This window comes from Mycteria americana, chromosome 10 (assembly GCF_035582795.1).
Source record: "Mycteria americana isolate JAX WOST 10 ecotype Jacksonville Zoo and Gardens chromosome 10, USCA_MyAme_1.0, whole genome shotgun sequence".
Classification (NCBI taxonomy): domain Eukaryota; kingdom Metazoa; phylum Chordata; class Aves; order Ciconiiformes; family Ciconiidae; genus Mycteria; species Mycteria americana.
The window spans coordinates 26621912-26642383 of NC_134374.1; the positions used below are offsets into that span (position 1 = coordinate 26621912).

The 20472-nt window shown below is 46.4% G+C and overlaps 1 long non-coding RNA gene across 1 annotated transcript; it reads left to right on the plus strand.

Annotated features, from left to right (window-relative positions):
- The first annotated feature begins 13357 nt into the window (after positions 1-13357).
- Positions 13358-20033, plus strand: LOC142415146 (uncharacterized). Its single transcript, XR_012777301.1, has 3 exons — positions 13358-13707; positions 14893-15169; positions 19675-20033. It is a non-coding gene; the product is annotated as an uncharacterized LOC142415146 (long non-coding RNA).
- The last annotated feature ends 439 nt before the right edge of the window (positions 20034-20472 follow it).

Genomic DNA, 20472 nt, shown 5'->3' on the forward strand with positions numbered 1-20472 from the left:
AGGAGTTCAAAAGGTTCTAACTGAATTCAGGCGCCCAGCGCCTACGTGCCACATTTGATGCTGGTGCAAGGAAGGAAAGATCTATTGGCTCAGCATGGTTCAGACTCTCACTTTCACTGTTTTGGCTACAGAGTGGTTATTAAAAGTTACTTGCAGTTGACTTTGAAGCAAGGAGACTGTTACTGATCAGCTAGGTAGCAAAGCAGCTGTGCTGAGATGACAGCAAAATGGACTCTGCCTAGGGGTTGGTGTCTGTTCCAAAAATATGTTATGAAAGGAGAGCCAATATAAACTATTCATTCCTATCCCTCTCTTTTTTCCAATCAAATAAACTTCCAGATTCTGGTGTTCTCCTAAACCTCATTAAACAGCACCCATGAAAATACCTTCAAAAAACATTCCAGGGAGAATCTCTGACCAGTAAGTCACTCTGTGTTGCCGTAGAAAGCAAAGAAGGAACGAATGGGTGGAAGAGGAAATGAAGAGCCTGTTTTATGGGGGTAGAATGCAGTGAACAGGAAAATCAGAGCTCTGCAGGGACAGCGGTAACAAACCTCATTTCTTCGGAAGTCCTGAGACTGCCAGCAACACAGGACCTGCCTACACTGTTCAAACATCACAGCTTTCTTCTTCTTACAAGAAATGCCTGATCAATTTGCCTCTCCATGAGCAAAGTAAAAGTAGCTGAGGCAGTGAAAATCCACAACCCCCAGCCTAAGAAAAATTAGGCTGTTAAAGTACTGTCCTATAGATTAGGGACAGAGACTAGAAGATAGCTCTCCTTGGTCCTATGAGCTGTGCCAGCGGCTGACTGGATGATTTTATATTCTTTTTGATTAGCCCAGCTATAAAAGTAATATAATAACATTGGCTGTCTTAAAGGGGGCTGACAAAGTTGTCATCTTAAGGTTTCAGACAGCAGTGCAAATTATATACTTTGTGTTAATTATTTATAATTAAATGTTTCTGCATATATCTGAATTCTTAATTTAAACTAATTGTTTCCTGGATTGTTTTTTGAAGCTGTCAGTGCAAAGAGTTTATTTTTAAAGTCTTTTGAGGTTTTATGGCTCCAGTCCTTCAGAGCAAGAGCCAGAGAGGCAGATGGCAGGACAAGAACAACAGCTGTTTTACTTGTCCAGGCGCTGTGATACATAGAAAGGGAAAAACTGCACAAGAGTCTGATCCAAATCCCACCAACTGCAAATTTGCACAACAGATGCAGGTGATTACGGAGGCCCACTCTCCACATCTTAGTACTTTGTATCGTCATGCACAGTAATGGTCTAGAATATGCCCCTTTACTTGGAAAGTGTCCCTGGGCTCATGTTGCATAGGTGTCGAGAACAGCTGGAAAGTCAGGCTCATGTGCCTGACTGTTCACTCTGGATGGGTAGAAATACACCTGTACCGCTGAACAACTCAGTATTACAGCACATCCACTTGGGCATCTTGGTCGTCCTAGAAAGGGGGTGGTGCAGCCTGTTGGCCTAAAACTTCCTTGCTTACTTGTGAGATTCAAAACTAAATCAGAACGAGAGAGTAACAGATCCTGGCATTGCTCCTACCTGAGCGTGTCAGTAGCCCCAAGGGCAGCAGGATACGGTCCCTGTGCTCTGTGAATGTGCATGCGTGGGTAAGAGAACCAGCGACCGAGTGGCAGAGGAGGAGCTTGCTGCAGCCAGAGCAACGGTTTCTACAGACGGTTAAATAAGCTGCTGCCATACCATCACCAGCTTTCAGCACAAAGCTGCAGTTTGATGAAGTCTGGGTCTATGTCAAACTCAGTAAAAAACAGCCCTTCGACTCCTGGACAGTTCTCCCGGCCCTCTTTTTTCTTTAGGTCCAGAGCATTTAGTGCCCTGGGGCAGCAGCACATAGGTCCTCGCATGCCCAGTCTGCTCCGTGACCCTGTTTCATGTCTGCAGAATGCTGCTCGCTGCCTTCTCACATGCACGGGGAGGCCCAAGCAAATGTCCCATCACTTCAGTATTCACAGCCTAAGCCTGCCTCCCCTTTGCGTTCATCAACAGCGTAGTGGGGCCACTGTGGGAGAGGGAACAGAATTATTCCTCCAAGAATCATCTATCATTAAGCAGCAGTTATCTATCAGGAAGCAGTAGCCAGTGAAGAGGCCATGTGCTAACCCCCAGGCAGCCCTGCCTCTGATGCGGTTGGTGGTTTGGGCTGTAGCGCGTTCAGCTGCAGACCCATGTGGTGTTCAGGCTGTAACTGCACTGCGTGAAGAAGTGTTCACACACCCCCATCATCACCAGCTCCAGCTCTCCTGGAGATTACCAGCTCCTCAGCCACCAAACTATATAAGTAAGCCGCATCTACATTAGCTTTTTAGTTCAGATCAGGGGTTTGGTTTTGAAGTTAATTTCCTATTCACTGCATTTTTTTTCCCATCATGGTGCGGCCTCATACCTGCTGAACTGAATTCCTTTTGGATGAAGATAAGCCAGAAGCTTCCAGGAGTGCCTCTGTTGTGCTCCAGCTATTGGCAAGCATTCAGTTAATTGGACCAGAACAGAGCAAGTCCAAAATAAGCTCCCTCTGAAACACATTTAGTGTAAATGTTAAATATTCAGCAACAGCTCTTTTGTTTTCCACATCTGCTCCTATTACACCACACTACTTGTTAATGTAGACGTGCTTACCTGTCAAAATGATCCAGGCTTGCTTGTGTGTCTATTGAACCTGCTCAAACATTTTTAGCAGGACGGATTTTAACCAGGATCAGGGTGGCAGAACTGAGTTAGGGAGCAAGGAGACAGTCAGATCTACTGGCACCTCTGTGGAGACAGTAAGCTCCAAGGAAGACAGCCTCAAATGCAGCCAGAATAGTACCTTCAGCCTCAGGCCGGCTGAGCCATCCCTGGGAGCCAGGCTAGCCCACGGGTGCACTGTGCACCAAACTGCAGTTCTGAAGTTGGCTCCTAAATTCTCCTTCTCCCCGCTGCAAAATGCCATAGGCTCCCCCATGGGCTCAGGCGTCACTGATCGACATCAAACTCCTCCTGGAACATGAGTGTGCACCTCCCCAGAGGTCTTACCCTCCAGTTAGCCCTTACGCCCGCTCGCCTCTCCCTGACCTTCCCTCTCACCTGCCACTGTGATTCGAAACCTTCTCTTCCTCACACTCAGAGCAGCTGCTCATATCTAACTTCCCTCTGCTTCTCCAGGGCTCCAAGACTGACTTCGTGCTCCAGGCATTCCAGCTCCTACAAGCAGCAGCAGAGCAGGGAGGGAGCGCTCAGTCTTGCCACTAACATTAAGTCAGTTCTCCCCACCGTACTGAAACTTGGTCAAGTGAATCAATGCGCTGGAACATTGGGCTCAGACAGCCATAAAGAGGGAAAAGAAAACTGGCCCGTGTTTCCAGGTAGTGGCGTATAATGTGGAAGATGATCTCAGCGCTAACCGTTTCAGACAAACGACCCTTTACCAGTTCTTTCCATCTAAGTCTTGGCTCCATTCATTTTGCCTGAGACGTAGATCTATTTTTGGAAACCTTAAAAATATACAGGCAGTTGCTAGCCATTTTTATTCCAATGCAGGAACATTATATACTGAAGACATTACTCTTGCCTCCTGCACACACGGCAGTTTTTTCCCCGGTGAACACCAAACCCTGACCCATGACAATGTTGGCTAGCTAAGGATTGCAGCTGTTTCTGGGCTAGAACACGAAGCAGACTCAAAAAAACCCAGAACGTTATTGTGCGGGAGATGCCTAAAGCAGGAGTCTAATCTGGGAATGTTCATGCTACCTCTCCCACCCTGCTGATTCACTCACAAGTGAAGGGAGCTCCCTCCCACCCTGTTAACACTGCAGGGTGTGATCTGCAGTCCGGGTTGCATGACTGTGACGGCCACGCAGCCCTGGGCAACCCTCGCCCCCCCCCACGCTCTGCATCCAGCTCTTCTTTTCCCCACAGCAAAACCCGGTGATGCACACGCTGCCCCGCCCAGCTGGATGCCGGCATGACAGACGGCACCATTTATTTTTCTTAGGTTTTTACTAAACACCTGGCATCCCTCATCCTAAAAGGCAGAGAATTAAGGCATTTAGGACGTTTGTACCAGCAGTGAGTGGGTTATAAAAACGAGGAATGGATAGGTGGGCGGATAGATGTATCCATACATACTGTGTTCTTAGCTGTTCACTGTCCCAGAAGTGGCTGTCTTCAGCAACAGACACGGAGAAGCAGACGCTCAGTCCCAATTATGCCTGTTCTGTTTCAGGAGAATTCTGCTATCTTCATAGGGAACACAGCCTTCCACTGTTAAAACACAGCCACAACTTTTTTTTCTTTGTCTTACGATTTTTTTCTCTCACTTAACCCGTTTCTGTTTGTTTGTTTGTTTTTAAGAAAAGAAAATACCCCGACAAGGAAAAAAGCCCCCAATGCCAATACTAGTTTTTCAAGCCCAAACACGTATTTTGAGATGAGAAGATCCCAAGCCCAGGAGCCTTCCCCCTTCCCACCAGAAACCTCCATCCTCAGCACTCCTGGGGACGGGGAGGATCAGCTTACTGATGTTTGTACAGTGCTTTGAAAACACAAAAGTTCTCGGGGTCGTTCTCTTCTAGAAACCACACAGCCATCAAGATACCAAAGTCCCTCTCAGTGAAAGGCTAGTGTACAGCTAAGAATAATCGTTAAGGAAAAAGGATGGCTCCTCAAGAGCACAGGAGATACCAGAAGTCCTCACGGAAGCCAAGGAGGTAGATGGCCTTCCAACAGTGCCAGGGCTGAGTCGCAACATCCTGAACGTGTGTGTTTGTGCCTGTGCCTTTTGGCTTGCTGTGATGATAGGAGAGAGAAGCAGCAGGGCCAGGGCCAGGTTGCCTCTTCCCCGAATCACAGCCCAAGGCTCCCCTAACAGGTCAGCAAGCCTCCCTGGGCTCAGAGTGCCCCATCCTTTCGGAGGGGTGGTGGGGGCAACAGAGGGCACAGCAATTTCCTACAGCCCCAATTACCGGCAGTATCAGTGGAGCCCCATGGTCCCGGGCACTGAAGTCTCCGTCCCTCTGTAGGGAGAAGCAATTTGCCTCCCAGAGCGCTGAGGACCACTAGAGACTGCCTCGCTGTCCTCTGCTGCCTGCTGCCAGGCTCCATGAAGGAGACAAACACCCGACCTGAATCAGTCAGCAGGCACTTGCTTCTCTGGGAGGAGTTTAATCTGCTTCTTGCTTGTATTCCCTTCTTTCTCTTCGTGTTGCTCGTCGCAGGACCTCCAAAGTCAGGGAACAGGCCTACATGTTTTGAAAAACACTGAGAACTAGAGGAGTTTGAGCTTCTTTGTTTCCTAGCTGCATCCAAATAACTGTTTCCATGCTTAACAAAAATGTTTGCATGATTATTATTATCAGAGAATTTACTTTTTTTTTTTTTAAAAAAGAATATGAGATACCCACACACATCCAATTCCAGGAGCTCAGGTCCATTAAAAATGCTGAGGATTTAAACACTCGAGATTAAATCATGAAAGCTGGCAATATTGCCTCACTTTAACCCAATGGATGGCAAATTCTCTACTTACACAGCTCGAGAGTTGCAATGACAGCAATTTTGCCTCCATATCTCTGAAAGTGATTAAACTACCACTCCTTTGGAAAAAGATTTAGTTGTAAGCTTTATGCTATATTAGAAATTCCCCCTGAAGGGCTGGTCCACACTATTGGCTGTATTTAGTACTCTAAAACTACAAGCCAGTGTCCAGTAAACCATTATGCATTTCATAAATCATGAGGTTTGGCTTTTTTAATCATTGTTATTTGCTAGCTGGCTTTTCCACCTTAGTATGATACGTGTATCAGCACTACGAAGACGAAAAGCTGTATTTTTTTCAAAACTGAAGCTGAGATTCTGATCTGGTCATGGGAGTCCATCAGGCGGGTCTTTAAGGTTTTTATTTCAGATAATAATAGCAGAAAAGTGAAGAATTTGTCTTCACCTCTCCAAGTCATTAATCGGAAGTTTTCCATTGTGCTCTCTAGGAGCTGAATAATGAATAACAGAAGCTTGTTGGGTTGATCCTCCGCCACTGTGACAAATTTCCATCTTCTGCTTGCGTTGATACATGAAGAGCTACGAAACTTTCCTGGGCCTTATTTGCCTTTGGCCACAGCAAAACGCTAATGCAGCTGTAATCGCAGGGTTTCCCTCAGGTCACACCCATCCTGCCTGTTTCCTCAGAGGATTTACACCAGCAAGGTTAAAATTGCACAGCTGAACCATACAAGAACCATTTTCTTCCTTTTTACTTGGCTGTGGTTAGGAAAAATCAATGGTAAGGAGAGCAGAAACCACAGCCCACTGGATTTCTCTTTGTTTACTGGCATTCAGCCACGTGGCTGTGTTTGCCATAGATTACTCTGCAATGGGAACTGCTGACAGTACAAGTGGATGCACAGTGGGCTGCCCCACAGCACTTCAGAGGCAAGAAAACCAGAGGGTTGCTGGTGTTCCCAGAGGAGACTTACAAATTTACCTGCTTTGATGCATGGAAGAGCTGAATATTACGGAAGTAAATAACCTTCTTTCCCCTCCATACCTGCAGGAAGTAGCTTTCTTCTTTCCTCTTGCAGAGTCATGGGAACAGAGAAAGTAGGTTTGTGGGGGGCCTCAAAATGTGATCCAGCATTATCTAGCCCCCATTTGGTGGACCACTGGTGGGCTGCAGAACATCATACATGCACACATTGCTTGAGACACAGGCAGCAGAGCCAGTTCGGCACAGGATCTGCATCTTGCAGAAAGCTCTGAGACTGCAGGAAGGTTATAAAGAAATCTGGGTTTGAATATTTTCAGTTCAAGGAGAGAAAAGGGAAGCATAGTGAGAAGGTCCGTTCTACAGTCAAAGGTAGGCTGGCCAAGGAGGAGGTGCTAGAGTGCTCCAAGTTTGACCTCAGACACCGTCTCTCTCTCTCACAAACATGCGCTGTCAAAATGTTGGTGTGTATCCAAATGCACCGTTTTGTTTAGTGAAGACAGCTGGACATGGGGAGAGGAGGGAAGTACATGCCCTGCACTTCCCGCAAGGTAAGGTCTCAGCACAACGTGTGAAGACAGCGATTTGCTCCAGAGAGATTTGCAGTCCAAGTCCAAAACTGGGGCATGCCCCCGTCCCGGACTTGGCATGCAGATCCTGTCACTACCACCAAAGACAGTGGAGGACAGCGTTAGAAACTGAACGCACTTCGCCATAGAGCTCCAAGGGCTTCCGTTGTGCACTGGCTGAGCTTAGCATTTCAGTTCCTGCAGTGTGGTCAGCACTGTCAGAAGGGATGAAGTTGGATAGTTAACTTTGCTTTAAAGACAGGAATATGTACTACGTGGCTTCTTGAGAGTCCATTCCTGCTTTCTATTATTCCTATTACTTGACGCATTTGTAGGAGCTTAATGCTTTCAGAATCATAAGAAGTATAGGAATAGGATGGCGTAAGGTAGGGCAGAATAGCATACTACAGAACAGCATAGAAGCAAACTCGTTCTTATCAGTGGTCATCATGTCCTCGTGTTGTATTTACAATGTCAGTATAGTAAAGATTTCAGGCAATGTCAATTCAGTAAGCATTTCATTTCAGCAACACAAACGTACAACTAGAGCCACTCCCACAATAACCAACATAGGGTCAGACACCGCCTGCATAGCCTGCCTGGATAACTTGAGCTTTCTTGGAACAAAATATAAACCCTGTATTGCCCCCTACAACATGCAAAAATGGTGAAGTACATCGCCGCACCACACTGTATTTCATTAACCCACCCCTGGGCTGATGCCTTCTCTCTGAGAAAATGGATTGCTTTGAAAGAGTGGCTCATTAATCTCAAGAGGAATTACTGCAAGTTGTTCTGTCTTGCCTCAGTTTCCCCAGTTAATGCTTAATTACTGGGATGCTGACGGTCTTAACAGTTGCAATGCACTCTGAGGGCCAAAGGTGAAAAAAGATTATGGCATTACTCAGCTTCCCGGGATTCATTCGGTATTATGAGTATTCTGGGGGATTGGCAGGGAACCTGCCTTACTCAGAACTAGTTTGTATCTTATTAGTCAAACCACTGGTCCCTGGGGAATCCTCCGAGCATGTGGGGATCTTATGGTGCGAAAGTGTTGAAAGTACTGTTAGAAACACTGCTAAGGACTTCCAGTAATCACAAGAGGAGGTTTCACACTCCAGATCTTTGCCCAAGCTCTTGGATGCAGGAAGCCGACCCACTCCCTTTGCCCCAGCACTGCTACTGTTGGTAAATAAACAGGGAATATAAAGCCCTGTTTCTCTGGACAAATAAAAAACACAAGAGAACAAGCAGAAAACAGATATTGATTACTGGCAGTTGGCTGACGAGCGCTGAGTAGCTCTTTGTATTTCAGAATAGAAATGGCAATATGGTGTTGCTTCAGCGGCACATTTCTGCACAGATGATGCTCAGTCCACCTACGCCTGATGGCTGGTATCAATAGCGTGCAACAGGACAAGGAGATGTCAAAATAATGCAGTGCTCACCACGTACAAACTCCGCTCCCTGTGTGGAGGCCTGGAGCCTGACCTTTGGGACCTTTTATTCCTGGCCAGAAGATCCTGTTCCTTAGATACATACAAAACATGTCAAAAACCAGTGCCCACCTACTTTTCTGGGTTGCTGAGCAGCTGATCTCCCAAGACATTGCTTGGCCTTGGGTGACCTGGCCCATTTCTCCCCTGGATGCAGACAAAAGCACTGACTTGCAGACATGTGCAGGCTGCTAACACCTATTTCAAAGAGAATGAAATTAGGAAGCTGCTTCGTCCACCACAAACGACCACAGAAAATTATTTTTTCCTCAGGCTTTTTCCTCCTTTCCATGAAGATGCAGATGATTTTGAATTAATTGAAATGGTATATGTTGGAGGGAGTACCCAGAGCCTCCTATGCCACATGATACATCACATATCCTGGCTTGTTAGCATTAAAATGTAGCAGACATCCCCTTCCCGCCCCCGCAAAACCTACATAGACTAACCGACTTTACTAGTCCTACAACCACACCCTGCCATGCTTGTTCAGTCCCTGCCCCAGGCCTCTGCGTGTCCACAGCAGGCCAAAACACAAATACACCAATCAACTACAAAGCTTAAAAAGCCAACACCTTCCCTGGGTTTCTCTCAGGTTACTTCATGAGGTCCATTTCTTGGGCGCTGACGTTAATTTTATATCCATCCACTTGTCGTGCGAACCTTGTCCATTGACTTCAGGGCACCTAAAAGGCCAAGTGTGAGGACAGAATATATGTTCAAACTGCCTGACTCTTTTTCCAGTCTCTCCTGAAAAGGGCCTTGGTCAGGCAAATTGATCTTACGTTAGCTCGCTGCTGGAATTTTGCTCCCGCTTTTACTCACATACCCAGATCCAGAGTGCCCTGGGGGCTCAGGTAGTCACAGTCACATGAACGTGCTGACCCAGAGAAAGCTGCTGATCTGTACAGCCACCCCGAACAGACAGTGTCCAAAGGCTCTCTTCTTACACAGGTGTCCAGGGACTCTTCTTTCCTCTATCTCTGATACCACTCAATGGCATTCACTAAGAACAAAATACAGGGAAGGTTTCCTGGTTCCTGCTAACAAATGTGAAAAACAGAGACTCGAGAACCCAGCCTAGTAGACTATTTTAGTGAATATACAATAGAGAGGTATAAAATTATAGAACAGGCTTAGGTGGGATGCTCCTTTGGCAATTTTTTTCCCCTTCTAAGTTAGCAGATAGATGATGAAACAGCTTGGGAATGTTTTGTAGTTCCCTATTGCGGCCTTTAATAAGGTCAAACCAGCATTAATGACGTTGTCTGGAAAAGTTCAACACAAGCAATCTTGGCTAGCTGCTTAAACCCAGTCTAAGTCCTCTGGTTTGTGTGACATTCAGTCAAATGGATTTTTAGTCATTGTTTTCAGAGCCACATTCCCTTTCTTCCTTTTTAGCTACATGGTCCTCCCTAAATGGTAGTATATTCCAGGTGCTGAGCATCGCTCTGGGTATTTATCCAAACTCTGCCCCAATCTGAAGAAGCCATCTGTCCTTTCCATGTCTAAGTCACTACACCTGCAACACTGGGGTAATGTCTTTCACCAGGAGCCTTAAACCTTCAGGGAAAAAAAGGACATTAAATACTATCTAGTACTTTCTGGTTTGCCAGTCCATGTACGTGAAGTGGGTCGGTTTCCCTCCAGTTGCATTTTCTTGCAGTTTCCATTTTACAGTAGTTAGGGGAAGTAGACAACAAAACACAAATAAGGTATTTATTTCTTTTTAGAAGATTTCCTTTCACACAGGCTGTGTTTCTGTGAACACAGAATACTGGATCCAGACGGTTCTGGGTCACTGACAGTAAACTTTTCATCTGGAGCAGGCAGGGACATTTCTGGCTGATTGGCTAGGTCATTCTGAGTTTTGCTGACTTCATGCTTTAATGCTAGCACACTTCAGCAGAGATGAGATTTGATCTGGCATAAATCTATAGGGGCATGGACAGGTGATGTTTGATCCATCTCCCTGGGACAAACAAGTTCAGCAATGTTTTTTTAATACATTTGAATCAGAAGAAAGAGCCACCTCTGGACTGGCTCCTTGTATCACCAGGCCAATGCGTTTCTGGTCTGATACTTAGCGTCTTAAACCTGGATTTACTGCCCCGATGAATGACTGCTCTTACAGGTTCTCTTCCACTTTGTTTTTGCCTAGCTTTCCACAATAAATGGAGTCAAACTTTCCAGGATGATTCACCCTGGCTATAAGCAGAGATAATCCTGTACAAATCAGTGGGAAGGAATCGAGCACACTTTGCTGCTCTCCCAAACTCATCATCATAACCTAAACTGCTATCATTTCTACTTTGTCATCTTTACTAATCTTCTCTCTGCACCATTTCGTATTTGGCATAAGGGATGAAGTATTCTCACAAATCCCAATCATACTACATCACAGTACTGTGCCATTTTAATCTTTGTCATACCCAGGAAACATGGCATCACATCATGCCATAAAACCGAAATGGGAAATGTTTAGCATCAAAGGCTACCTATGTCAAAAACCACAGAACACTAGCCTGCCCTGCAGAGAGCCGAAGCAGCCTGCAGTGCATACCCAGCCTTGTGCAGGCAAGTCGTTCCTGTGCTGGGGGAATGAAATGGGACTCAGCACATGACCCAGGCTTTCTCCTGCACAAACAAGGATCAATATCCTAGAAACACACAAGACAGCGTCTTAGAAGAACATTCACACCACACAAAACTCCACAACTACCCCCCCCCCCCAACTGCAATCATAATCATCAATCTATCGCCAGGTACTCAGCCCTGTCATTTAGCAGGCCACATGTTTTCGTGTGACTCAGCAAAAATCCCAGAGGCAGAATAACTGTATGCTAGATCTGGCAAATTCAGTGCTTAGAAGGAGCTCTTCTCCTCCCCTCCATTGCCAAGCCTGGTGCCTGGCTCACAGCAGAGCTGGGCATAAATATGCAGGTTCCTGATGCTGTCATCAGAACCTAGCCCTTGATTTCACTGGGTGCAGAGTCCTGACACAGTTGTGCATAAATTTAAGTTCACTTCAGTTCCCAGTGCTGCACCCTGCAGCATTGGGAATGAAGAGCAAACTACTTAACGAGTGATAATCATCTTGTATATATAGCTTTGAAAAGAGCTCAGCATGGTGAAGAATTGAATGCTTTGGTTCTCCCATCCAAAAATAGCTCATGGGGAACAACCCACTTTTTCCAGTATTCCAGTAAGTCCAAATGAGAGTAATAACAGCAAAACTTATACATGGTTGTTATTTTTTGTCCAGTAAACTGCAAGACCATACTGTTTCTTCTTAATGTCAATCCCAAGCGTGCTTTATTTACTAGACTTGCTTGTAGCATTCTTCTCTAGGCTGACTTTCTTCAGACTTTTCAAGTCTACTTTATGGTAAGACACATCTAATTTTCTGATATTATTTGGAGGTATAGGATTGGTTTAAGCTCACATTAAGAGAATCCATTCTATCCCATAAGGTGGTGGCTCATTTAATCTCAGTGCCTCAGTTTCCTTACATATAACATGAAAACACTAATTTCTCCTGTTTCAAGAACAAAGGTACACTGTAATTACTGATGTTTGCCAAGCAGTTGGTGGGTGTGCAAGGGAGGGTATGAGTCTAAATTATTATAAATACAGCACTGTATTTATGAAGTTTGTTACCTTGCTTAGGACAAAAACAGATCTGGCAGATATCCCACTGTGGTCTATCTGAAAGGCTGCCCAAAGAGATTGTGGCTGAAGGGTGTGGGGTGGAATCAGCCTAGTTATTGTTCCTCTCGGGAAAGTTATGAGAGCCCATCTCTGTGAACCTGATTCTGTTCTTCCTTACAGTGATGCAGACTGAGGGCAGTGATTCAGGATTAACTGTAACCGAGACACAAATCTGACCCGTTGGGTCAAATTCCAGGATAGTTCATGTATGCCGGCTCCGAAGAGCTTGGCTCTTCGCTTTCCGGGTAAATGTCTCTATTGATCTAATGCTCAGGAAAGGAGGAAGAACATTTCACAGGCAATCTCTGCTATATTGAGGGCTAGCTTCACCTTTCAAAATTATCAAATTAATTCCATATTGGACTGTTTTATATAATCCACAGCTTTTTACTTAACTACCTTGTTTGTAGAGTGATTTGGAATAAAAGTGGGTACTATAAAAAAAGTGGATGTCTGGGAACGATGAACTGATGTGATTTCGGTGAGGGGCTCCCCGTGCTTGTCCTCAGCTAAGAGCATTTCTTGTATTTCAGCTCTGCTTCTAAAGTAACCATGGTTCAAGGCATCAATATTTCATGAGGCATAAACGGTTCCCCTTTAGGAAAAGTAAAAGCAGTTTTTCCTGTTTGTGAAATTTCCACGTTGCCAAGAACAAGAAAGCTTTCGAAACTCTATCTTTGCTGCTTGCAGAGCTTCACTGCCTTATAGGGTCTGAATCCCCTGGATTCACACTGGGGGCGGGCTGGGAATGCTGGCTTTTCCTCCTTCTGGGTGATTCTGGGAGGCCCGCAAATGATGTCATGGTACATTTTAGGCTACAATAACAGGAAATCATCAAGTGTTTACACTGGCAGACTGGGCTGTGATGTGATTTTCCTCCTCTTCCTCTCCGCCCCCCCCGCCCACCTCGCCCCTGCCATTGACTTCCTTGATGTATCTGCTTCCTCCGATTAAAATACTACAAGGTGACAACACTGAAGGAGGAAAAAGGAAAGTGGGGGAGGGAGACAGAAAGGCATATTTTAAAAGGATGATTCCCCTCGTATCACTCACACAGAGCACGATCCCCGCCGCCAGCCCTGTACGCATTGTGTTAGTACAGCAGCCCAGACACAAGTCAGAAACTTGGCCTGCTGAGGCACTAGAGAATGTACCTCTCCAAGCTGCAGAAATGAAAAAGAAACTCTCCCCTCCCTAGCACAGATGAGTCACAGAAGAGATCTCCCTGGCAAAGTTTTGCTTCTGAACTTCCCCGTGGCTGGGGAAACTGTGCCACGCAGGCACATCTGAAAATGTATGGCATAGGATGATGGACTCCAAGGAGCAGGAGGCCACGCTCTCAGGGCTTGGGTCAGAGGAAGGATGCAAGTGAACTTTACCCAGAGACTGTGCCACAATTTGAGGCCAGCATCAGGTTCCAGTCAGAGGTGAGTGAAGGTGCTGGGGTTGGGCTGGCTTTCAGGCACTGCTTGGACCAGGGATGCACAGCATGAATGTTAGATATTCTGTCCTTTCCAGCTTGCTAATGTGGAGGGAAGAAGGAGGAAGATGTGAGGAAGCATCCAGAAGACAAGGGATTCCAATGAGGAAAATCAGGAGTACTGCTAGAGCAATTGGCTTTGGGGCATTCATGTTTCCCTGAAGGATACAGCATGACTCTGTCCTTCCAGCCCGTTGCTGCTGCACTGGGCCAGCAGAGCTCGCACACGCAGCTCAGAGCTGGGGCACGCTGAGGAGCAGCTAGGGGTGGCTAACTCTAGCGCAGATATCGGGATTGCTGGAGCTGAAGGAGGATGTATGAAGAGACAGGTCATTTACAGCGATGTGGAAGGAAGTCTGAGATGAGAAAGATGGCAAATATTAGAGGAGTTTTCTGTAAATGAAGATGTGTAAAAGAAGCGTACCTCAAGATAAGCTGGGGTCTCCTTTCTACACTCTGTCACAAGACAAGGTACCCAATGAAACGGAAAAGGCAATTCACTTTAAAGATTTTTTTTTGGCACAGTATGCACTTAGCCTGACATAGGATGTCACTGAGACCACAGAATTTCTGCCTGTTCAGGAGACAATTGGACTTTTTATAGATAAAAAGGTCCATGGTGTATAACATACAGAAACAAAGACTGGAGCAGCAGGGTGTACAATCAGGCTAATTTCTAACCTGTCTCTTGCTAGACTGTATGCAAACTTATCCTGCTGCAAGGAAATGGTAGAGACCCACAGGAGCCCTGTCTCTGTTCCTTGAGCTCTCCTGTCCCTTGGTTTTCCATGACACAGGAATGTCATGGCTTGCAACCATGTGAAGATCCTGGTGTGTGTCTTACATTTAGTCCTCCTTGTGGAGAAAGGTCTTTCCTGACACCTTCAGCAACTGTGATAGATTTGCAAAGAGTGGGCCTTCTGCTTTAAAATCCTTATTTTCTGTGGATGCCTTTTTAGTGTGTGTTGGCCACGAGCTCCTCTGACTACAGCCACAAAATAGTGGAAAGGGCACCCCCTGAAACCCTATGAGCGTCCTCTCCCTGAAACCCCCTGGTAGAGCATAACGTGTGTGCTTCCCAGAAACAGGCCCTAGTAAGCTCACTCAGTGGGACATTTGCTTTCTTTTGCAGATAGGAAGGACATTGCATCCTGATTGAGGAACACATGACTCCAATATGGGAGACATCCGTCTCCCATCCCCTGTCCAGTGAGAGGGTTCACCATCTTGACCTTGGCATGAATCATCCTCAGCCCAAATGATAGTTCTTTGGAGCTGCAGAAATGCTGGATAATAAAGTGGTGTGTTTGTTTATCCTTGCCGAGACTCTAAGTTGTCAACCAAGCCTCAGGCATAGCCGATAGAAATGAAGGCAGAGAATGAGGCCACACTTGTCGCAGCTGATGGAGGTAATGGAGGCTTGGCCAACGCAACTGTGTCCTTCCCTTTTCTGCTGCATCTCCCTGCTCCTTTCTTGTCTCATCCTGCTAAGTCTAGACACGAACAGGGCAGGAAGAGAGAGAGTAGCAAATAAAATAATTTTATTTCTATTGTCTATTCCTCTCCATTCATGCAGCATCAGCAACACTGACAGATTTAAATCATGCCGAGAAATCTCCCACATGGAAAAGCAAAAAGCCTGAGACAGTCACTCTGCAAAACTACTAGGATGCAAGAAGTCTTTCTCAGAGCACCATGACTGTTCAGCACATTTAGAAATTGCAGATCTCCAGTTCATAAAGCTCAAGAGCAGAAAGGCAGGAAAACCTTTCTGAAAAAAATACAGTTAGAGGCACTTACACCCTGCATCTATGCTGCAAGTGTAAAGTGCAATTTACAGCAGTTAGCGGAAGGAACAGGAACCATGAAGATGTGACTTCACCACTTTAAGTTACTCAAATACTTATCTGTGGTCAGTGACAACTTGATACAAACTGCATTAAAGCCGCTGGTGCTATGTCCTCCATGTTACTACCAATGATGTTATTACTTGAGGCAGCTAATCAGGGCTGTGAGGAAAAGACCATCCCAGCAATGCTCACACATTCGTTATCCTCCAGCATGGGTCTGTCCTGGTCCAGAATAAACAGCGAGCTTTTGCCCCAAGCAGGCAGCTGGGATCTTAAGCCCACTTAAACATGTACTTCACTCCCAGACATGCTTAAAATGAAGCACAATCTCAAGTGCTTTGCTGAATGAGGGGTTGAGGCTTTCCTCTCTTTAATAATCCCAAAGGCAAATTGTAAGGGTTTACCCGCTGGTAAGTTGTGTGGACTAATTAGCTCATCTTTAGGAAGCACTTTAAAGATGAAGAGTCCCGTGCGCTCTAATTATTATTATTAAATACACCTCCGAGGCAGCAATGTGAAAGGAGAGAATTGTGCGCTCTGTCACAAGCTTTTTAACAGATAAAAAGCAATAGCCTAAAACTACAACCTGATCTACGCTATGAAACCGTACTGGCTGCCAAGAACCATGTGAATAGCTGTGGATATGATTCTTAACACAGAGGGCACAGAGGGTCGACCTCGTGCGAGGCTGGGGTGAGGGAAGGATATTCACTTCATCCTTTGCTCCCAAGTAAATGGCGGAACAGAGATTTGTTTGAAAGAAACCCAGGCAAGCAGTAGATTAAAGTCAACCTGGCTACATCATCCGTGCCTCCTTCTGAAACAGTGACAAAGGTTGCCTCACTAGAGAATGACTTCTGCAGCCTGGCAGCCAGGAGGGAGGGCGGCTGCGCTTAAGGCCTTTGGCGGGGAATGATGCAAGAGTCACTCCTCACCAGTTTTCCTCCAATGCTCCTCTGCAGGCAGGGGCAGGCTGAAAGAAGGATACTCAGAGTGTTAGGTAGGAAGGATTTAGCCTTACCGCAAGCAGATGTTTTTCCAGTTATAACCTTTAGGCTGAAAACAGGTTTGTTCAACAATGTGGTAGCATCAGAGTGGTGACAAGCTGCCTGGCCACAGCAAGTGGACAGGCCCCCCCGTACACACACACTCTCCCATCATTCAGTCACCAAGGATTTTCCATCCCTTCTTTGCAAATTTTGTGGGATCTGAATGAAAACCTCTTTGGACAAGTACAACAACATCCAATTAAGCATGTCCAGGAGAGCAGTGCTACAATTGCCCAGAAACACAGAAAGGCAGAAATATCTGGAAGGGGCACTGCTTGTACTTCAGTGAGCAAAAGTGTAATAGCGTGACCATCTGAGAGTCAGTGTATCTCTTGAGGGTGCTCGTTCTTGAGTCCTGAGAAACATCCAGATTTGGGAACTTTAATTCACTTCCCACATATGCCAAATGCATTTGCTTTCTGTGAGTCAGAGCCTGGGGCTTCACCAGGCCCTGACTTCACCATCCGCAACTGAATTTCCCTTTGCTGCTGAGTCACTCTGCCCACAGACAGGCTGTGCAGACGCCCTGTGCAGATTCAGGCTGAATGACTGTGAGCGTGTACGGCTCCAGACCCTAAATTTTCCATACCCTGAAGGCCCAGGGAAGGCACTGCCCTCACTGGCACAACAAGCCCTCACCAGTCATGGTGCTGGCAGCATTCAGGGTAGCTGAGAACATGGCTTGTTTCTCTGAAAGCGTCCTGAGCTGCGTCAGTGGCTCCTCTCATCCATGCCATGGGTACAGCAAGTCTGACATCCTATCCCTTCTGTGAACAGTATCTGTCTCTGTAATAGCCTTGGTAGGGGAAGAGAGAAGCAGTGGATGGGGCTGGCCCTTCCCATAATGAAACACTTGACCAAGAGACTTCTTGCAAGGGGCTTATGGCTTCTTCATCCCAGCCTTGGGCAGGTTGGGTCCAATAACTGCAGCATGTTCAAAGCACAGGGAGCACAGAGTTGTCACAACCCCAAGAAGCACAGCAGCAAGCACATGCTTTGGAGTATTTGGGGATGCTATGGAGTTAACGGCTAAAATCACTGGAAATTCAGCCCCTCGAGTGTAGACAGTGTTAAGGAAACAGACTCAGAAGAGAGGAACAAGGGTACTGAGCTTTTAACTGCTTTCAGGCTGTCACCAGCTGGGAAGAAAGTAGGAGTTAAAATTGTCTAACAGTGATGAACGGCCACTGTGAGCAGCCCTCTACCTCATTTTGAATCCTGCTCACCTCACGAGCTCTGCAACTGTGTCAGAAGACACAAGATCAAATTGCATCAGCTAATTTGCTGCCACTCTGTGGCAAAAGGGGTAGGGAGACAGAGCATGGAACTGGCTGCAAATCAATGCAAGAAAAGGGTGTGGGACACAGTAACTTGGCTACCTTGGTCAGGCTCCCACTTGCAGTGGCAGCAAAGAACCTCACTTTGTGCAGTTTACGCCTCAAAATCTCATTCAAGAAAACTGATAACCAGGATGGCTCATTTGGTCTTGCTGCAGAAGGCTTTAATCTTCCTCTCTCTGCTGCTCCTGATCAGTGGACAACGCTAGCCTGAAAGTGCTTGGCTGGGGTGGGGAGCAGCCACAAAACACACTTCTTCAGAAAGCTAGCTTGGAAACCAAGCTCATATGGAAGTGCCAAAGGGTGTGCATGTCTAGCAGAGCCCTCATGACCACAAATTTATTTATCGTGCAGGGCATCAGAAACAGCTTGGTCCTTAACCCCCTGTGAGACAATTTGTGTTAAATACTTTATTTTTAAGTGAAAGAGGAAAGAGTTTTGGAATAGGATAAGAAAACAAGCATTGGGGGTGAATGTAGCAACCTAGAAAGATAGTGCCTTCTAAGCACAAAGTGCATGGCATGGCTGGTTAAGGAAACCACCCACTTAAAAATCATGTCTGGGAGTCCAATACAAGCCATCCCCATGCCATTGCTCTCATCTGCTCCTAGATCACCTGTGGCCTGGGCCCGGACTCCCTACTCCCATCCAAGCACTGCAAAAGAGATTGAAAGCTGACCAGAGGCTACAGTTCCCGGCTCCCCAGCAGGGCCAAAGGAGCAGGTCGTAAGCATGGATAAGCCTCAGTACCTTCCTCTTTTGGGCTGCGCTGAAGTCGTCAGGGAATTATCCCACAAACTGCTCTTACGGTGGATAACACCAGCGGGCAGCAATGGTTTTCCTTTATCACTCACTAAAGCACAGCTCCTCGCAGTGCTCCTCTTGCTTGGGAAATCCGCAGCTAAGAGGCTCCACAAGGGAGAAGCGTGGTCTACATAGGGGAAGGGACTCATCTGCTTTGGCAAAGCCCTATTGCCAAGAACAGGCCCCTCTTCCCCATCACTTTTGCACTGTGTGAAGCTGTGTTGGTGTTTCCCAGTGACAAGCAACTCCTCATCCTTCCACACTGGGGAGCACTGGGAACACGAAAGGAGGGGGAGCTGCACCTATTCCATGCTGATTCGGAGGTCAGCACAAGTTAGCAGCACTGGTCAGCATGTGCAAGGGAATTTTCTGCTGGGAAATCCTAAGCTGTTTTGCAGGAATGTGTTCTTTTTACTGATATTTTCAAGAAAGAAGTCAAAAGTGCTCTTTGTCGTATGATTTAGTTTCAGGTAGTCCTGCAAGGAGCAGGAAGTTGGACTCAATGATCCTTATGCGTCCCTTCCAACTTGAAATATTCCATGATTCTATGAAAAGTGGTTTTTTTACTTTCTGATCAATAAGAGATGGAAGGATTTTGATGAGCTAAAAATGCCTCATTACATCTTTCTTATTTTGGGCATTACATCTGTATTAATACATTATTGTGTTTGCATGTTAAACACATATAGATGTTATCTCTTGTTTTGCCTTTATTGCAATCAAGTGGGTTTACCGAATCAAAATGAGACAATTTGGGATTCTCAAAGTGATTGTTTCACTCTGGGCCTACCTGGTGATCACTGGACAGTGTGGCCCTGCTGTCACTGGACGTGATCCTGACACTGGTCTGCAGATTCACTTCTTATCACCACAGATTTGCCTCATGATGAGGAGTCCTGGCTGAATCTGGCTGCCACCTCTGGGTCTGCCCTGTTCACCTCACCTCCCTTGGTCCTGTGTAGCTGGGTCCTGGCTGACAAGGACCCTGCTCTGGCAGCTGTGGTTTTGTGCTTGACTCCTGGCTCCCTGACCCTTCAAGAGCCGTGGGCCTCCAGTGCATCCTGACAATCTGATTCTTAAGAGATATCCAGTTTTTGACTTTTTATTCTGATTCAAAATAAAAGCACGTTACCAACAGCTGGGATCCCATCTGGGATGGGAATCCTCACAAAGTCTGCTTTCACTGTACGTGAAAGACTCTTACCTGCATCCCATTTGGGTAGTTACTGCTGTAGCAAAGAGCACTTGCAACGTCCAGCGCTCTAGTGACTGGGAAGTCGAAGGTTGGGGGGGGCAGTGCACTGATGTAAAATGCCACCAGTTTCTCTTGCTTTCTGTTGTGAATCCCGGCCTTCTCAATACTGAAATCTGCTACAGGCTTTTTCACAGTTTGCTGTCAAAGCTCGCATCTTCTCCCCTTTTTTCAGGAAGAGCCTGCCATGCCCTCTGTAAGGGTTGTGTGTCCACGGCACAGCAGTCAGGCTGACGTGAACAGCCCGTACTGGGAAAGCATTTCCTCCGCGGTTTCTAGCTCCAGGACTCACCGACGAAGGCTAAGTTTGCTGCGCTGAGCTGGCGGCAGATGAGCTTGTGCGTTCAGGGTTGTTTCATCCTTGTGCTTACCTACCCCAGGGAGCATCACCTCTGCCCCCGGCCTTCATCCGGCCGCTCC